The 7,214-nt window shown below is 56.1% G+C and overlaps 1 long non-coding RNA gene across 1 annotated transcript; it reads left to right on the top strand.

The window, feature by feature from the left end:
- Positions 1–4,838: 4,838 nt before the first annotated feature.
- LOC142906294 (uncharacterized) lies at positions 4,839–6,891 on the top strand. Its single transcript, XR_012930123.1, has 3 exons — positions 4,839–6,352; positions 6,420–6,463; positions 6,858–6,891. It is a non-coding gene; the product is annotated as an uncharacterized LOC142906294 (long non-coding RNA).
- Positions 6,892–7,214: the final 323 nt, after the last annotated feature.

Here is a 7,214-nt window from a genome sequence, read left to right as displayed (position 1 = left end):
GGGGCCTGGACAGCCGCCGGATGGGCGATCGGAGTGCATAAAACCAGGTGAGGCCTACTGAGCTATGTAGCTCCTCTTCAGCTCACGACCACCTGGCCATCACAAGTGATAGCCCCACGAAGTGGCTTGTCGCGCGGAAACGTATAGCAGCCAACTACTCTGAACGCGTCTTCAGCAAAGCGCGGTGAAGTATGGTCAAAGTAACCCTCAACATATGCACTGTGTACGTGGGGGGGGGGGGGGGGTCTGCCCTGTGATGTCGTTACTTGCGAGCCAATCAGATGTGCGAGGAAAGTGATATTTTGAAATGTACCTATTTTCTTTGGTTCTATTCGGTAAAGTCACGTAGGTAAAAATAAAATAACAAAAAAATCACGACGTTTCGGCCACAACACAAGTGACCTTCATCAGGTGAAGGGACTGGACTGTCCAGAGGACAGCATTGGAGTGAAGACAGCAAGCCCAGGTCGCGTCCTTTAAACTGTGTGGGAGGAAACAAAAAAACGCCTTGATAAAGGAATTAGCATAAAATGATGTACTACTGTGAAAGTTTGGGATACCACTACTTGAATAAATATACTATACCATTGAAAATTAGTTTAATGTTTGGTTTGATTTAGAACATCTTTCCAATGATTGCTTAATTTGAAACCATCCTCGGTTGAAATTGTGTATGTGTTTGTAAATCTGAATTGCCTCGTGGACAAATCTCTGATAAAAACCCGTGGGTTTGCAGAGAACCTTGGTATCGGAGAAAACTATATCGTGATCCCCCACAGCGTTGTAACAGTGATCAGCTACGGCAGAAGAATTCGTTCTGCCGTGTTTCAAATCTGATTTGTGCTCGCAAATTCGGTCAGAGACATGTCGTTTCGTCTCCCCGATATAGCAGTCACCACAGGTGCAGCTCAGTTTGTAAACCCCGGGGTACTGTAAGTCAGGAACGACATCCTTCACAGATGGGATCAGGTCACGGATGTTGTGTACTGTATTGAACCGGACCAGGATCTTGTGTTTGTTTAGAATTTTGGAGATCTTTTTAGTAACGCCTGCTATATATGGTAGTGTGATGGTTTTGACCGGAGTATCAAGTCGTTGTTTCTGTATGGAGAGAGAAACAGCTTGGCGGATGGTACGGTCAGAGTATCCGTTTCTCTTGAGGGCCAGGTGTATATGTTTTAATTCACTGGTCAGGTGGTGTTGGTCCGAAATGCAATGTGCCCTGTGGTATAACGTTTTGATGAGAGAATTCTTTTGAGCTGGGTGGTGGTGGGATTCAGGTTTCAAGATTCCTACTACTTGAAACTTGAATCCCACCACCACCCAGCTCAAAAGAATGTTGTTTCTCCCTCCATACAGAAACAACCACTTGATACTCCGGTCAAAACGATCACACTATCATATATAGCAGGCGTTACTAAAAAGATCTCCAAAATTCCAAACAAACACAAGAGCCTGGTCCGGTTCAATACAGTACACAAAATCCGTGACCTGATCCCATCTGTGAAGGATGTCGTTCCTGACTTACAGTACCCCGGGGTTTACAAACTGAGCTGCACCTGTGGTGACTGCTATATCGGGGAGACGAAACGACATGTCTCTGACCGAATTCGCGAGCACAAATCAGAATTGAAACACGGCAGAACGAATTCTTCTGCCGTAGCTGATCACTGTTACAACGCTGTGGGTGATCACGATATAGTTTTCTCCGATACCAAGATTCTCTGCAAACCCACGGGTTTTTTTTATCAGAGATTTGTCCACGAGGCAATTCAGATTTACAAACACAGACACAATTTCAACCGAGAGGATGGTTTCAAATTAAGCAATCATTGGAAAGATGTTCTAAATCAAACCAAACATTAAACTAATTTTCAATGGTCCAGTATATTTATTCAAGTAGTGGTATTCCAAACTTTCACAGCAGCTTATTTCCCTTCACACCAACATTATGTAAACTCCCCCCCACCGTGCCGGTCCAGTACATCATTTTATGCTAATTCCTGTGTCAAGGCGTTTTTTTGTTTCCTCCCACACAGCTTAAAGGACGCGACCTGGGCTTGCTGTCTTCACTCCAACGCTGTCCTCTGGACAGTCCAGTCCCTTCACCTGATGAAGGCGACTTGTGTTGTGGCCAAAACGTCGTGATTTTTTTGTTATTTTATTTTTACCTACGTTACTTTACCGAATAGAACCAAAGAGTATGGATCCTTGCAGTCACGAAAGCTTCAAATCTAGAATTGTACCTATTATTCATTGACAAAACGTGGTGTGAATTTGTGTCATTCCTTCACTAAAGTCCTGGTCACAAAAGCAAAGTTTGTGGGGAATAATAATGATAATAGACTCTCACGGGGAGAAGGTGTGACTCTCACGGGGAGAAGGTGCGACTCTCGCGGGGAGAAGGTGCGACTCTCACGGGGAGAAGGTGTGACTCTCACGGGGAGAAGATGTGACTCTCACGGGGAGAAGGTGTGACTCTCACGGGGAGAAGGTGCGACTCTCACGGGGAGAAGGTGCGACTCTCACGGGGAGAAGGTGCGACTCTCGCGGGGAGGAGGTGCGACTCTCACGGGGAGAAGGTGTGACTCTCGTGGGGAGAAGGTGCGACTCTCACGGGGAGAAGGTGCGACTCTCACGGGGAGAAGGTGCGACTCTCGTGGGGAGAAGGTGCGACTCTCACGGGGAGAAGGTGCGACTCTCACGGGGAGAAGGTGCGACTCTCACGGGGAGAAGGTGCGACTCTCGTGGGGAGAAGGTGTGACTCTCACGGGGAGAAGGTGCGACTCTCACGGGGAGAAGGTGCGACTCTCACGGGGAGAAGGTGCGACTCTCACGGGGAGAAGGTGCGACTCTCGTGGGGAGAAGGTGCGACTCTCACGGGGAGAAGGTGCGACTCTCGTGGGGAGAAGGTGTGACTCTCACGGGGAGAAGGTGTGACTCTCACGGTGAGAAGGTGTGACTCTAGCGGGGAGAAGGCGCGACTCTCACGGGGAGAAGGTGCGACTCTCACGGTGAGAAGGTGCGACTCTCACGGGGAGAAGGTGTGACTCTCGCGGGGAGAAGGTGTGACTCTCACGGGGAGAAGGTGCGACTCTTACGGGGAGAAGGTGCGACTCTCTTGGGGAGAAGGTGCGACTCTCACGGGGAGAAGGTGCGACTCTCACGGGGAGAAGGTGCGACTCTCACGGGGAGAAGGTGCGACTCTCGCTAGGGAGAAGATGCGACTCTCACGGGGAGAAGGTGTGACTCTCGCTAGGGAGAAGATGCGACTCTCACGGGGAGAAGGTGCGACTCTCACGGGGAGAAGGTGCGACTCTCACGGGGAGAAGGTGCGACTCTCGCGGGGAGAAGGTGCGACTCTCGTGGGGATAAGGTGCGACTCTCGCGGGGAGAAGGTGAGACTCTCGTGGGGATAAGGTGCGACTCTCGCGGGGAGAAGTTGTGACTCTCGCTAGGGAGAAGGTGCGACTCTCGTGGGGAGAAGTTGTGACTCTCACGGGGAGAAGGTGCGACTCTAGCGGGGAGAAGGTGAGACTCTCGTGGGGAGAAGGTGTGACTCTCACGGGGAGAAGGTGCGACTCTCGCTAGGGAGAAGGTGCGACTCTCACGGGGAGAAGGTGCGACTCTCGCGGGGAGAAGGTGCGACTCTCGTGGGGAGAAGTTGTGACTCTCACGGGGAGAAGGTGCGACTCTAGCGGGGAGAAGGTGAGACTCTCGTGGGGAGAAGGTGTGACTCTCACGGGGAGAAGGTGCGACTCTCGCTAGGGAGAAGGTGTGACTCTCGTGGGGAGAAGGTGAGACTCTCGTGGGGAGAAGGTGCGACTCTCACGGGAGAAGGTGTGACTCTAGCGGGGAGAAGGTGCGACTCTCACGGGAGAAGGAGCGACCCTCGTGGGGAGAAGGTGTGACTCTCGCGGGGAGAAGGTGCGACTCTCGTGGGGAGAAGGTGCGACTCTCACGGGGAGAAGGTGTGACTCTCACGGGGAGAAGGAGCGACTCTCGCTAGGGAGAAGGTGCGACTCTCGCGGGAGAAGGTGCGACTCTCACGGGGAGAAGGTGCGACTCTCACGGGGAGAAGGTGTGACTCTCGCGGGGAGAAGGTGCGACTCTCGTGGGGATAAGGTGCGACTCTAGCGGGGAGAAGGTGTGACTCTCGCTAGGGAGAAGGTGCGACTCTAGCGGGGAGAAGGTGCGACTCTCGCGGGGAGAAGGTGGGACTCTCGCGGGGAGAAGGTGCGACTCTCACGGGGAGAAGGAGCGACTCTAGCGGGGAGAAGGTGCGACTCTCTTGGGGAGAAGGTGGGACTCTCGCGGGGAGAAGGTGCGACACTCGCGGGGAGAAGGAGCGACTCTAGCGGGGAGAAGGTGCGACTCTCTTGGGGAGAAGGTGGGACTCTCTTGGGGAGAAGGTGGGACTCTCACGGGAGAAGGAGCGACTCTCGCGGGAGAAGGTGCCACTCTCACGGGGAGAAGGTGCGACTCTCGTGTGGAGAAGGTGCGACTCTCACGGGGAGAAGGTGCGACTCTAGCGGGGAGAAGGTGCGACTCTCTTGGGGAGAAGGTGGGACTCTCGCGGGGAGAAGGTGCGACACTCGCGGGGAGAAGGAGCGACTCTAGCGGGGAGAAGGTGCGACTCTCTTGGGGAGAAGGTGGGACTCTCTTGGGGAGAAGGTGGGACTCTCACGGGAGAAGGAGCGACTCTCGCGGGAGAAGGTGCCACTCTCACGGGGAGAAGGTGCGACTCTCGTGTGGAGAAGGTGCGACTCTCACGGGGAGAAGGTGCGACTCTAGCGGGGAGGAGGTGCGACTCTCGTGGGGAGAAGGTGCGACTCTCGTGGGGAGAAGTTGTGACTCTCGCGGGGAGAAGTTGTGACTCTCACGGGGAGAAGGTGCGACTCTCGCGGGGAGAAGGTGCGACTCTCACGGGGAGAAGGTGCGACTCTCACGGGAGAAGGTGGGACGCTCGTGGGGAGAAGGTGCGACTCTAACGGGGAGAAGGTGCGACTCTCGAGGGGAGAAGGTGCGACTCTCGCTAGGGAGAAGGTGTGACTCTCGCGGGGAGAAGTTGTGACTCTCACGGGGAGAAGGTGCGACTCTCACGGGGAGAAGGTGCGACTCTCGCTAGGGAGAAGGTGCGACTCTCACGGGGAGAAGGTGCGACTCTCGCGGGGAGAAGAGGCGACTCTCGCTAGGGAGAAGGTGTGACTCTCACGGGGAGAAGGTGTGACTCTGACGGGGAGAAGTTGTGACTCTCGCTAGGGAGAAGGTGTGACTCTCGTGGGGAGAAGGTGTGACTCTCACGGGGAGAAGGTGTGACTCTCACGGGGAGAAGGTGCGACTCTCACGGGGAGAAGGTGTGACTCTCACGGGGAGAAGGTGTGACTCTCACGGGGAGAAGGTGTGACTCTCACGGGGAGAAGGTGCGACTCTCGCGGGGAGAAGGTGCGACTCTCACGGGGAGAAGGTGTGACTCTCACGGGGAGAAGATGTGACTCTCACGGGGAGAAGGTGTGACTCTCACGGGGAGAAGGTGCGACTCTCACGGGGAGAAGGTGCGACTCTCACGGGGAGAAGGTGCGACTCTCGTGGGGAGAAGGTGCGACTCTCACGGGGAGAAGGTGCGACTCTCACGGGGAGAAGGTGCGACTCTCGTGGGGAGAAGGTGCGACTCTCACGGGGAGAAGGTGCGACTCTCACGGGGAGAAGGTGTGACTCTAGCGGGGAGAAGGTGCGACTCTCACGGTGAGAAGGTGTGACTCTAGCGGGGAGAAGGCGCGACTCTCACGGGGAGAAGGTGTGACTCTCGCGGGGAGAAGGTGCGACTCTTACGGGGAGAAGGTGCGACTCTCTTGGGGAGAAGGTGCGACTCTCACGGGGAGAAGGTGCGACTCTCACGGGGAGAAGGTGCGACTCTCACGGGGAGAAGGTGCGACTCTCGCTAGGGAGAAGATGCGACTCTCACGGGGAGAAGGTGTGACTCTCGCTAGGGAGAAGATGCGACTCTCACGGGGAGAAGGTGCGACTCTCACGGGGAGAAGGTGCGACTCTCACGGGGAGAAGGTGCGACTCTCGTGGGGATAAGGTGCGACTCTCGCGGGGAGAAGTTGTGACTCTCGCTAGGGAGAAGGTGCGACTCTCGTGGGGAGAAGTTGTGACTCTCACGGGGAGAAGGTGCGACTCTAGCGGGGAGAAGGTGTGACTCTCACGGGGAGAAGGTGCGACTCTCGCTAGGGAGAAGGTGCGACTCTCACGGGGAGAAGGTGCGACTCTCGCGGGGAGAAGTTGTGACTCTCGCTAGGGAGAAGGTGCGACTCTCGTGGGGAGAAGTTGTGACTCTCACGGGGAGAAGGTGCGACTCTCGCTAGGGAGAAGGTGAGACTCTCGTGGGGAGAAGGTGAGACTCTCGTAGGGAGAAGGTGTGACTCTCGCGGGGAGAAGGTGCGACTCTCACGGGGAGAAGGTGAGACTCTCGTGGGGAGAAGGTGAGACTCTCGTGGGGAGAAGGTGAGACTCTCGTGGGGAGAAGGTGAGACTCTCGTGGGGAGAAGGTGAGACTCTCGTGGGGAGAAGGTGAGACTCTCGTGGGGAGAAGGTGGGACTCTCGCGGGGAGAAGGTGTGACTCTAGCGGGGAGAAGGTGCGACTCTCACGGGAGAAGGAGCGACCCTCGTGGGGAGAAGGTGTGACTCTCACGGGAGAAGGAGCGACTCTCGCGGGGAGAAGGTGCGACTCTCGTGGGGAGAAGGTGCGACTCTCACGGGGAGAAGGTGTGACTCTCACGGGGAGAAGGAGCGACTCTCGCTAGGGAGAAGGTGCGACTCTCGCGGGAGAAGGTGCGACTCTCACGGGGAGAAGGTGTGACTCTCGCGGGGAGAAGGTGCGACTCTCGTGGGGATAAGGTGCGACTCTAGCGAGGAGAATGCGCGACTCTAGCGGGGAGAAGGTGTGACTCTCGCTAGGGAGAAGGTGCGACTCTAGCGGGGAGAAGGTGCGACTCTCGCGGGGAGAAGGTGGGACTCTCGCGGGGAGAAGGTGCGACTCTCACGGGGAGAAGGAGCGACTCTAGCGGGGAGAAGGTGCGACTCTCTTGGGGAGAAGGTGGGACTCTCGCGGGGAGAAGGTGCGACACTCGCGGGGAGAAGGAGCGACTCTAGCGGGGAGAAGGTGCGACTCTCTTGGGGAGAAGGTGGGACTCTCTTGGGGAGAAGGTGG

The sequence above is a fragment of the Petromyzon marinus genome, chromosome 63 (assembly GCF_048934315.1).
Source record: "Petromyzon marinus isolate PM22_M1 ecotype Great Lakes invasive population chromosome 63, UKy_Petmar_22M1.pri1.0, whole genome shotgun sequence".
In the NCBI taxonomy this organism is placed as follows: Eukaryota; Metazoa; Chordata; class Hyperoartia; order Petromyzontiformes; family Petromyzontidae; genus Petromyzon; species Petromyzon marinus.
The sequence above is the reverse complement of the archived record's forward strand: the minus strand, read 5'-3'. Positions and strand labels throughout refer to the sequence as shown.